This window comes from Leptonychotes weddellii, chromosome 10 (genome assembly GCF_054177405.1).
Source record: "Leptonychotes weddellii isolate Sample4059 chromosome 10, ASM5417740v2, whole genome shotgun sequence".
In the NCBI taxonomy this organism is placed as follows: domain Eukaryota; kingdom Metazoa; phylum Chordata; class Mammalia; order Carnivora; family Phocidae; genus Leptonychotes; species Leptonychotes weddellii.
The window spans coordinates 46665435-46677365 of NC_138378.1; the positions used below are offsets into that span (position 1 = coordinate 46665435).

The 11931-nt window shown below is 48.7% G+C and overlaps 1 protein-coding gene across 7 annotated transcripts in view; it reads right to left on the reverse strand.

Annotated features, from left to right (window-relative positions):
* Window positions 1-8533, reverse strand: part of NCK2 (NCK adaptor protein 2) — a 145365-nt gene extending 136832 nt beyond the window's left edge. For 4 of the 7 annotated variants that reach the window (XM_081833322.1, XM_081833320.1, XM_081833319.1 and 1 more), the window contains exon 1: window positions 8325-8533. The gene's annotated coding sequence lies outside the window, so the exon portion shown is untranslated. Of the gene's footprint in view, window positions 1-3229; window positions 6492-7103; window positions 7421-8324 lie in introns of those variants that run through there. The other 3 variants (XM_081833321.1, XM_081833317.1, XM_031019199.2) reach the window with 3 other exon arrangements.
* Between the last annotated feature and the right edge of the window lie 3398 nt (window positions 8534-11931).

Genomic DNA, 11931 nt, shown 5'->3' on the forward strand with positions numbered 1-11931 from the left:
GGAAAAGAGGAGCTGCCTCTCTTCGTTGGTAGATGGAATCAGCTTTCGTGACCAGCGCTGAGTGCTGGCACAATCAAGTTTAAGCCTCGATGTATTCAACACCTGAGCGTTCACCTGTGATACATAAGTGAGCTTCGGTTCCACCCAGGCATGCTCTGAAATGGAAATTATGACAGCCTAGTGTGTGTGATCCCCACTCCCCTTTTTCTTTTTTAGAGGATAATGGCAATGTTTGTTTACAGTCGCCACTGGGTCTTATCTCCTGAACCATATAAAACAGACCAACTAAGAAAAGTAGGGGAAGGCACTAAAGCAGGACAGAGGGCTTAATAAAGGGGTAGCGGGGGCAGCTTCGAACTACAAGCTAGGGATGGCCCAGGAAGGCCATACCGGAAGCATACAAAGGAAAAAACCATCAGAGGGCAGGTATGGAGACAGATGTAAAACAGACTTGAAGAAAAACGGTCAGGATGGCGGTGTACATTAAGTCAGTCACATGCAAAGGTGTGAAACACGGAGGGGAGAACCAAGAGAATGTAAAGAAAAATCTACTTTTCTGTCTTGCCAGACTCTATTCCTAAATAGGTTTTTTTTTAAGTGGTTTGATGAAAATTCACCCTTCACCTGTATCAAATTTCCTGAAACCGTCTCTAAAATAACTCCCTGAATCCCTTGTTATTTCTTGATCTCTTAAAAATTCTCAAGCAGTTTGCAGTTTTTAATGGCAATGTCCCCAAGCTGGCTTCCCTCACTCAGAGCAGAAAGAGGGCTGTTTATCACCCATTCAGACCTCTCCCCATCACCCCCACCCAACACCAATAGACTTGCAAACAGGGAAACAAGCTTTTATTTTTTTATTTTTATTTTTTTTTAAGATTTTATTTATTTATTTGACAGAGAGACACAGCGAGAGAGGGAACACAAGCAAGGGGAGTGGGAGAGGGAGAAGCAGGCTCCCCGCAGAGCAGGGAGCCCGATGTGGGACTCGATCCCAGGACCCCGGGATCATGACCTGGGCCGAAGGCAGCCGCTTAACCAACTGAGCCACCCAGGCGCCCCGGAGAAACAAGCTTTTAAAGTGATCGTCCTTAAAATGGACACGGCTGCCAAACACTCTGCTCTTCTCTTCTGCAGCCCGACTCGTAAGTGACATAATTAAAATATTTGTTGACTTGCAGACGTCCTTAAATATTTAGCCAAAATTCATAAGATATTAAACTGAGGCACATCCTCTAAGGAAAATCGATGTCGACACTGATGGGCTTTGTCTGATAAGACAGCCACTAGCACCTTCTAGGCATCTCACTGTGACCTCAGCTTCTTGTAACATTTCTTACTAGTCGGCCACCCCCACAGCTGCTGGGAGAATTATTAAGCTTGTTTAAGTAAATAAATCTTTGCCGCTACTCCTCCTGGAACATGCTACATACAGAGCTGGCCACAGGAGAAACAGCCTGACTGCAAATCTAAGCCTGTGAATTCAGAGAAGCTGCCCAAGGTGTAGTCCATCCGAAACCACGGTGTTCCCGGGTCTTGGGACAGACATACAGACGCCTCCCCCAACAGAGACACCAGACTCTTGGTTCTATCTCGGTTCTACCCACTAGAAGGCCAGCCAACGCTCTGACAGCCCCTAAGAAGAGGATTTGGTGTGTTGGGCTCCAGGGCTCCAAGCACCTCCCTACCTACCTTCTCTTTACTACACAGGAACTCATTAGGAAGAAACAGCTGCAGCTGACAGTGGCCTCCCAAAAGGCATCCCAACAATACAAGGGCTCAGGAGCTAGGTGGAGGAGCAAGAGAATCGTCAGGTCCCTCCTCAGTCCCCAGACCCACCACACAGCCACATATGAAGGGACCAGGTGCATAGACCTGTACCACAGTGCCTAGAGGCAGGCTTGCAGGCCACTCTCGAATTACAATGCTGTTACTACCCAATGCAGAAACCTCCTCACTCACCCCCTCACCCTCCCTCACTCACAGGTGTCCTATTACAAACCCCACCGTGCTGGTTCTCAATGTGAGGCGCCCATCCCAACACAGGTCACCTGGTTCATTCTGGACCTTCTTTTCTCAGCCAAGCAGTGGAGGAAGCCCCGAGCTGGGGAAGGACCTAACGAATAGAGTCACCTAGGAACTGAGCAGAAAAGGGCATCCTCACTCCAGACCTTTGTGTCAGACCCTCTGCGGTGGGTCCAGCCACCTGAGTTTTAAGGCCAGCCCTCCAGGGATGCTAATGCCCATCTCAGAGCTGGCGAGTTTGCCCACTTGAGGAGCACCAGCCTACAGGACACGGCAAGGAGAGGCTAGGAGGAGAAGCAAGGCCAAGGGTGCTCAGTCATGATCCCCTGTGACCCTGCACAGCTAACCTTCCCCGGCCATGAGAGCGGAGGCTCTAACTATTCGTTACGTCCTTCCCAAGCTCGGGGCTTCCTCCACTGCTTGGCTGATGAAGGAAGTTCCAGAATGAACCAATATCCAAGCTCCACTCTTTATCAATGGTTTTCCATCAATGTTTCTCAAATCTTATTCCTAATAAAAGCTTATGGTTCTGTTTACATATTTTCAGATACATCTTAATGAAGAGATGGTGGCCTAGCTTCGTGGATAAGAGCAGAGACCCCAAAGTCAGCCTGAGTTTGAGTTCCAGACCTGCGGTTTGCTAGCTATGGAAACTTCAGCAAGGTAACCTGCTATTTCTCTGTACCCTTATCTATGAGGATAAAAACAGGAAGTGTCTTGACACTTTTGAGAGGATTCAAGGAGTTACTACTTTGTATGAAGTGCTTAGAACAGTAATTGCAGTGTGTGATTGTGTGTGTGTCTGTGTGTGTTCATGGATAAACTAATCACTAAAGAAAATACGATTTTAGCTTTTGTACTTATAAATCAAGTACTTAACATCCATCAGAAATATGTTGAATCCTAATACCCAAAAGCTATTTTAAATTGGTAATTTAACCTCTAGAATCCAAAACACATTTCAAAATCTTTGTAAAATATAAAGTATTTTAATTACATGTAATCGAATCTGACTTTAGCACTCTAAAATTGAGTGCATGAGATATCACATTATTCCCTATAACCACCCAGATTACACCTTTCCCACTCAGGAATAATAATAATTGCCATTACTATTATTCTAACTTGTTCCACTCTGTCTTTTTAGCTATCTCAATTTTAGAACGTACAGAATAAAGGAAGCGGCAATCATGAGAAGTCTATCCACCTGCACTCCGCGATATGGCAGTCACTAGCCTCACGGGGCTCCTGGCCACTCCAAAGAAAGAAGGAACGTGATGTGCCCTCAATGCAGAATACATGCCCGATTTCAAAGACTGCACACAAAGAAAACAATGTAAATTATCTCACTTATAAGGCTTTACACTGATTACACGTAGAAATAAAAATATTTCAGATCTCTTGGGTAAAATAAAAAATATTATAAAAATTGATTTTTTTATTTTACATTTTTTTACATAATTTTATAAAATTTACGTAATTTTTAACGTGGCTACATTGAAAGTTATGTCCGTGGCTCCCATCTGTGGCCCACAGTAGATTTCAACAGAACAGCACTGCTCTTGATAATCAGTTCGAAGGGTATCTGCAGGGACACACGCCACAGGAGAGCAGACACACAGGACGTTCTGCACCCACGCTCTCCTCCTCCCACAGGGGCATGCACAGTTCTGAGATGCAGGGCTAGAGGTATGCATGACGCCACCAGTATAAGGGGTAACAGGGAATCAACTCCAACGGACAGAAGTCTTTGAAACGAAGGTGATTATAAACTTCGGTACTGTTACCACAGTTAGCCAAGTGCCATTCAGGGTCCAGCCACCGATGACTGCAGTGGTTCAGGGTACGGGGCGGAGTCATTCTGTGGGCAGAAAAGAGAGGGCACACAAGGACACAGCTGGAAGGTGCCCTTCCACAAGCCAGGACTGATTTGGCCTGCCCTTTGATCTCGGACTTCCCAGCTTCCAGACGTGTGAGAAATAAATTTCTGTTGTGCCCCCAGCCTGTGCGGTTCTGTTACGGCATCCAGAGCAGACTGATACACACAGTAAGCAAGAACAAGCACACTTCAACTTGCAGACGCTTTCCAGGGTAATGCTGGCTCCTAGTAATGAATCGAGGACAAAAGCTTAACTCAAACTGCTCACTGAAACGGTCTGCCCTGAAACGGCTCACCTTCAAAGAGTCTACTCACACACAGACTCTGCTCCCACCTGCCACACGGCAAAGGCATCCACGCAAGGTCTGTCATGCTCTGCATCCTTAGTGCGACGTGCTAGCAGATCAGCAGCCTTACAAAAACATCTACCCAGCACCCTTCCGGGGTTCCCCAGCTACTGCCTGCTTAGCCACACAGCTAAGGGCCACAGGGCTCTCCAACGGGACGGACTTACCCTCAAGTTCAAGCTCTGTCCTCCTTGGTACTGGCCCTGAGCTCTAGTCTCCTCACACAGAAATAAGGGCCAGAGCCCATTTTACCGTGTTATTTCAAATATGAAACAGGATGGCACATGTGGAAAGCAATTTGTAAACTATAAATTAACATACAAGTACTAACACCGATTATTTCTATCTGCCTATGGCACTTTGGATCTTCATTAACCACTGACCAGCAGAACTATCAAGAGGAAACTGCAATATTTCAATTCGGAATGTACTTGAAGCTTCTTCTGTTAAAAACATGAAAAATACAAAGGGGACAAAAAAGTAAGGTGGAGCCAACGAGCCCACTGACCAAGCCAGGATAACAAAGGCTTCACCCCGAGTTTCCAGTTCATGTTGGCACACACAATCCACTGAAAAGCATATGGAGCCAAACCTCCAGGTGGTAATGCAACTGGGTTTGTTTTTTATTTTGCTTTTTGTTTGTTTTGTTTTGTTTTTTGAGTTTAGCTGCAGGACTAGAAATGATTCATTTGACCAAGAATTTACCAACTAGAGAGGCCACCAGACCAAATTCACCCATTGTCTGGACATCCTGGGGCCAAAATCTTCCACAATGTCACAGGTTCTGAGCAGAGGTACAAAAATCCTGGCGATCTTTTATTACTCACATCTCAGTGGCAACCTAGAGCCCTAATAACTCGACAGACTCAGAACTCAATATTCATGTGTTTAGTCAGTATTTGCTGGGAACCATGTGTATAAGGTATGAACACAAGAAACCATAGGGCAGATTGTAACGTGTGTGTGCGCACATGTTAGGGGCACAGGGGGGGCGGTTATAACTTGCTAATGTTGATTACACCTTCAGAAATAGACATACTTTGGGATCTGTTCAAAGTAAAATGCAGGAAAAGAAAGAACAGTCTAATTTTTAAAACTGTGTTACTAAAGTGGCCTAAAGAAATAGGAAACTATTTTTACTTTAGCTGCATACTTTTGATAACTGGTTAAAGGCTGTCTTGACCTCCTTCTAAGTTGCCTGAACTCAAGCATTTAACAACATACATGATAGCATTTTTTTAGCGTAGGCCCTTTGAAAACATGCCATGAAGGGTTTCCATCACTCATCTGAAGAAAGAGAAACAATTTGGAAGCGCCATTTGTTATCCCTCTGGATGGGAAAACTAATTCCCTAAGCCTCTGGTGTGAGTCGTGGGGAGTTTCCAGTTCATTTGTGAAAAAAAAGTTCAGCTTACTAGTTTTCCCAAACACTGTCCACTGCCCTCCCCTGCAGATCCAGCAAGCAATTTTCAGCTCCTCAGCTAGCCAGCCTCATTCTGAATGATGGAGAACCATGTCCCCGAGACCCCCCCAGCGCACGCTGCAAGTCAGTCTGGGCTGTTAGAAGCATGTGTATCCCAGAGAGCAACACAGCCTCATTTAGCCAGGGCAAATTAAGCTAATGCAACTTATCAAGTAAAGGACTCCAGGTTATTTCAGGCAATCAGGGAGTCTTTACTGTATTTCAAAACGTTATTGAGTTTGTGCGCATGTAAGGAAGATTTCCGGTGTATTTAATATGGATGATAATGCCTTTCTCAAATACTATGTACATTAAGATCTGCTGTTGGTTGGAAAACCTCAATAATCCCCAAATGCAAATGACAGGGCAGGGTCACAGATTTCAGGGAAGAAGAGAATTTAAGCATATAGCATGTAATAAAGCAAAACTCAAAGCCTGGGAACTGAGCACAGCTATTAGAAATGCGCCTTACACAAGCCCCACCCATTTAAAAGGGGTCAGTTTAGGGGCACCTGGCTGGCTCAGTTGGCACAGCATGGGACTTCTGATCTCGGGGTTGTGAGTTCTAGCCGCACACTGGGTGTAGAGATTACTTACAAATAGAACATACATACATACATACATACATAAATGGCCCATTTCTCCACAAGTGGGCAGAGGTGGGTGATGGAGCGGTCAGTTCTACCGGTGGTGATCTGCCACCCAATTTCATCCTAAATTCCATGATCAATACCGTGGTGTGTTTAGGTAGCAGCTGAGAAGCTCTGAGCCCAGGTGAGGCCTACCGGACAGCAAACAGAGTCGAGCACCTCCACAAGCTCTGCACTGCTTAAACTTCTCAATGTTAGCCTCCAAGTCGCTGCAGCCAGAAGACCACAAACATCCGGCCTTTTTCTCCCATCAAAAGTACATCTAACCAACCTCAGGGGAAGAAATAATTAAGGTAGGATTTTCCCTTGTTGGTCACTGCTTCACCCGCACGGTTAACACCTATTTCTTGGGAAATCCCTGTTCCAAACACCTACATCGGCAGCCCCACCTCCCAGTTAAGCCCATTTCCTCTCCATGCATCCACTAAATACCACCATTCTCTTTCTATACATATAAACGCCACACATGCTTGAATCCTGTTAATTTACCCATCTATCTAGGAACACCTGGTAAGTTCATCAGGAGAGTGTTGGGAAGCAAAGTTTCGATCTGTTTTGATAAGTTAAAGTAGCCCTGGTTAATTTCAGTTCCATTCATTTTAAGACTTGAAAAGCACGGGGGCTAACAATATCAAATGAAATGGTATGAAACACACCCGAATTACTCTCATTCCTACCCAAATCCCTTCCCAGAAGCCAGGAGAAGCCAGGGCTGGGCCTGAACCAGGAAGGGCCTCTCCTACCTGCAGGTCCTGGGCTAAGCCAATGCCCACTGGCCTCTGTGGTTCAGTTTCTGTTTGGGCCAACGGAACGAGGGGGCCTGCAAGATTTTTAGGTTGCTGGGGCCCAGCACTGGGGCCTGCTCATCCCATTATGCAGACACAAACTTGGCAGATTCAACCTTAAACCTGTTGGCAAAATAAACAAAACCAAATAAAGGGGAAACCGCCAACCGGAATTGTCTGAAGTGACAGAGGCCCACTATACTCGTTCCTGCTTTGTCCCTGAAGCTGTTACAATGCTAAAGTCAGGTGCCTGAGGTTCATCAGTCAATGACCTCCCCACCCCTCCAGCCCCACCCCCCCCCACCCGCATCCCGCGCAGACCTTCCAGGGCGATCCTTATTGTCTACAAATTAAAGCGTTTTGCAAATTAGATACCTCCACACAATGCCACGCTAACTGCGCTCACAAGGGAGTTACCTCCAGTGCCTTAAAAATCACACACCGAATTCTTCCAGAACCACTTGGTGGTTAAATCGCCCTGAATAAACCAAGAGGGCAGAGCGATGTGAGAAACTTTCTTTCAGGTGGTTGTAAGAGAGTCACGTAAATCTGGGACAGGACGCAGAGCCTGGAACCCATCACAAAGCGCCCCTCGCCCAGGCGAGGATCTCCTTTATGCGATGTGACAGCAGCTTTGTGCGGGATCATAAATAGTTGCCATAAACACAGTTAAGTTCTCCGGGCCGAGCTCTGCCTCCCGCGTCCCCGCGCTGCGGCTGGGCGAACCGGGTCTATTCTTCCCGGAGACTCTCGACACGGTGATCCCGGCCACCGCACGATCCCACGCCGGCCCCCGGCTCCGTGCCCGCCGCGGCCAGCCTGCAGGCCGGGCGCCCCCCGTCCCCTCCGCCCCACGCGCCCGGGGGTCCCAGGTCCCGGGAACGCGCCGCTCAGGGCCCCCTGCGCCCGCCCACCCGCCCGCTGCCGGCGCACCCGCCCCCCCCCCCAAGCGCCGGCCCGGAGGGAGGGCGTAGGGAGCCCGGAAGGCGGGCTGGAAGGTGCGGAGCCGGGAGGTGCCGGGCAGTCGCGGCCGCGGGGGGCCAGGCCGCGGCAGGGCCGAGGGCACCGGCAGGGCGCCGAAGGCACCGGCCCCCCCGGCCCCTACCCGGGCGCGCGCGCCAATTCCGCCGCGCGGCCCAAGTTCGCGGCCCCCGCCCCGAGCCCGCGCGCAGCGCTTACCTCGCCGTGGGCCGCCCGCCGACGCCGGAGGGCAGCGGCGCGGGTCCCGGGGCGGCGGCCGCTCAGCGCCCGCCCAGGCGCCGCTCTTTGTCTGCGCCGCTCCCTCCTCCCGCCGCTCGGCGGACGCTGCCGGCCCGGGCGGACCCCGCCGGCCCGGCCGCCGCGAGCCTCCCGCCGCCGAGCCCTCCCGCCGCCCGCTCGGCCGCGCGGCTCCGGCCTGACGATCCCCGCGGCGGCGGCGGCGGCTGCGGCGGCGGCGGCGGCGACCCTCCCCCGGCCCGCTACGCCCGCCTCCTCCGTGCGCTTCCTCCTCCTCCTCCTCCCGCCGCTCCTCCCCGGCCGCGCTGCGACACCGCCCAGGGGCCGGCCCGGGCCCGCGCGCCGGGCGGGGGCCCGACACCCACCTGGGGGCGCGCAGGCAGCGCCGGGGCCCGCAGCGTGGCCGGCCTTGGTCACCGCCTGGAGACCAGGAGCTCCCGAACGGCGGGCGCCAGGGGGGTGCGCGGGGCTAGCGCCGATGGGGAGGAGAGGTCCCCGCTCCCCAAACTGCCCGCTCGGGGCGTGGGGCAGCGATGGGGGTGAGCCAACGAGAGAGGAAATAAAGGCAGCAACTTCCAGCCTCAAGTGACTGCTGGGTGGCCTTTCCATCCTCTTTTTGTTTGATTTTCTTATCACGACGCTCTAGTTGTTTGACGACCGGCCCCCTCCCGGAAGCATTCCCACGGCACTCTCAGCAAAGCAGGCCTGTGGTCCATCAGAAAAGTGACTTACATAAAAATGTCACTTCCTTTCTGTAATTGCTTCTGGGCATTTTTATTTATTTGCCTTGTATCTATTTACTTTCCCAAACGGACACTTTTGTACTCCATCATTCCGGTCGGAAGCACCTCTTAAGAGGAAGAGAGGAAACCCAGCCCAGCCGCCTGCCATGCCTGCTGTCCAGCTCAAGCGCGCCCACCAGGCAGAATTCTGGAAGGAGCTGCCAGAATGTGGGCCCCCGAAGGAGTTACCACTCCTAGTGGGACTGGTCCAGTCACCTGGCCACACGTAGGCCCTTACCTGTAAACAAATGTGGAAGATTAAAACCCAAGACGAAGGGGAAAGACAAGTTTTCCTATAACAGGCACATGCATCCAGATGTCTGTTCTCCAGTCTCCTTCCCATATGGCTTCCCAAAAGGAAATACTACTATTCAAATGATTCTGATTTCCTGACAGAATAGCCTGGATCCATGTTAATGAGATTCTTTCTTAGGCTCCTGGCTTCTCATTATTATTAAGGCAATAATAATTTACCCAAGGCGACAAGGCTATATGATCTGGATCATTCATCCCCTGCCTTGTTCCCAAAAGGAAGTACCCAAGTAGGGTAACCAGAACCAGTGTAACTTCGAAGTCACAGGACAGTGTTTGACCATCTGCTTTTTCGACTGTGGAACCTTGTACAGGTGTTTCTTAACCAATCTAAAATCTAACAAATGGAGAGATCATATTTACCTAGCTCCTATGTCAGTCCCTGGCACCCTTCCTGGCTATAGGGAGCACTCAGTAGGTCACTAGTTGGAAGTAGGTACAGTGTACTGAGCAGCAATGAGTCCAAGATCAGGGAATCTGGATAGCCTCCTTCTCTTTGACCTTGGGAGAAAAGATACCTCAGTCCTCCTTTTGTCTTACTAATAAGGAAAGCAGAATCATAATAAATGGTCTGGCCCAATTTTAAATTAGTTTACCCAAAATACATATAATAACATTGACCCAGTTTTTAACTTGTCTGCTTTGTAAACCACCACTGAATCATCGTTCTTGAACTCCTCTTCCTTTTTCCTTCCTTTACAAAGGTAAAGTCCCCAAGGACATTCTCTATCTAAAACCTAATGTCCCTTTCTTAATCTTTATCCTATGCAGTTTTCAGAAGCACCTGGCATTTCTGCTATTACCTGAAATTCAGTCATCTTCATTTATCTAACACAGCTACCTTTCTGACCTTTCCATATCTGTCCCTTATAGGGCATGTTGTCCTTCCAGTGTCTAACAGTAATATTCCAGAAGCAGAATTTGGCCCTTTGTTTTTATTCTGATATGTGCCTTTTTTTTTTTATGAGAGTTGATCACTTTTATTTATTTATTTTTTGTATGCTCTCAGTCTGGATGTTCAGCGATTAACTCCCAGATCTATAGCCTTAGAGAGTTCCCCAGCTTGTCGGCAGTCTCTCTGGGCAGCTCATCATCTCTTCAATATCACCAGGTCCAGAATGAAATTTATCTCCTTCCCAAAGTAGCTCCTCCTCCACGGTCTCAGGCTTGGCCAAGAATCCACCAGGCATCTCAGCTCCCGGGAGAAACTTCATTGCAATTCCATTTCTTCCTTCCCTCTTCCAAGCTCTCCCCAAGGGCAGTGAGGAGAGGGCCCTAGATGACCTTGGGATCCCTCTCAGTCTAAATCCTCATGATTCTGAGTCCTGGTGATCTTGAAACAGCTCTTTATATCTTCTTTTTCCTTTCCAGTGGTACCTTCCAAATTTTTACATTATTACTGATAATACTTATGAAACTTCTTTTAGTTCTTTATATATATAATCTGTAACTCACACATGATAGTATTATCCTCATTATACACATGAAAAAATGGAAACAGTAAGTGAAGGAACTGGGGTCAGAACTGAACATACTTGACTCCAAAATTTGTGTTTTTTCCAGTACACCCACTACCTTCCAACTAGCCTCCTGTCACTCACTTCCTCCCATCTCCCAAATTTATGCTGGATATCAGTGTCACTGTAGTTTTCCTAAAAATTGCATCTATCTGGCCTCACCCCTGATCAAGAAATAACCATGGCTCCCCATTGCCCACCACAGTTCCTCAAAAGTTCTCTGACAGCAGAAGACTTGAGCGCTTGCTTCTGAGAAAGCTGAGGAACTGAGCCCTAAGAGGCCTATATTCGTTTCCCTGGGACTATCTTAATAAATTACTTCAAACTGTATGGCTTAAAACACAGGAGTTTATTCTCACAGACTTCTGGAGGCGAGAGTCTGAAATCAAGGTGTCAGCATACTCTCTCAGAAGGCTCTAGGGGAGAATCCTTCCCTGCCTCTTCCAGCTTCTGGTGGCTCCAGACATGCCCTGACTTGTGGAAACATCACTCCAATCTCTGCCTCTGTCTTCCCATGGCCCGATCCCCTGTGTGTTCTGGCCCCTTCTCTCTTGCCATTGGATTTAGAGGCCTCCCCCCCCCATTCCAGGATGATCCCATCTTGAGATCCTTACTTATAACAGCTACAAAGATCTTTTTTCCAAATAAGATCACATTCACAGGTTCCACATGAACATATCTTTGGGGCCACCATTCAACATGGGGGAGACATTTCTTTCAAGCTGATGTTTTGTCTGAAAATGTATCTCTCTGCATTCCACTCCATTAGTATGCCCTGTTTGTTTTACTATTGAAATGTCTTCAATAATGAAATATTGAAAGTGCAAAAGCATAAACCTGGGGCACCTGGGTGGCTCAGTTGATTAAGCGTCTGACTCTTGATTTCGACTCAGGTAATGATCTCAGGGTTGGGAGATCAAGCCCCGCCATATTAAGATTCTCTCTCTCCCTCTCCCT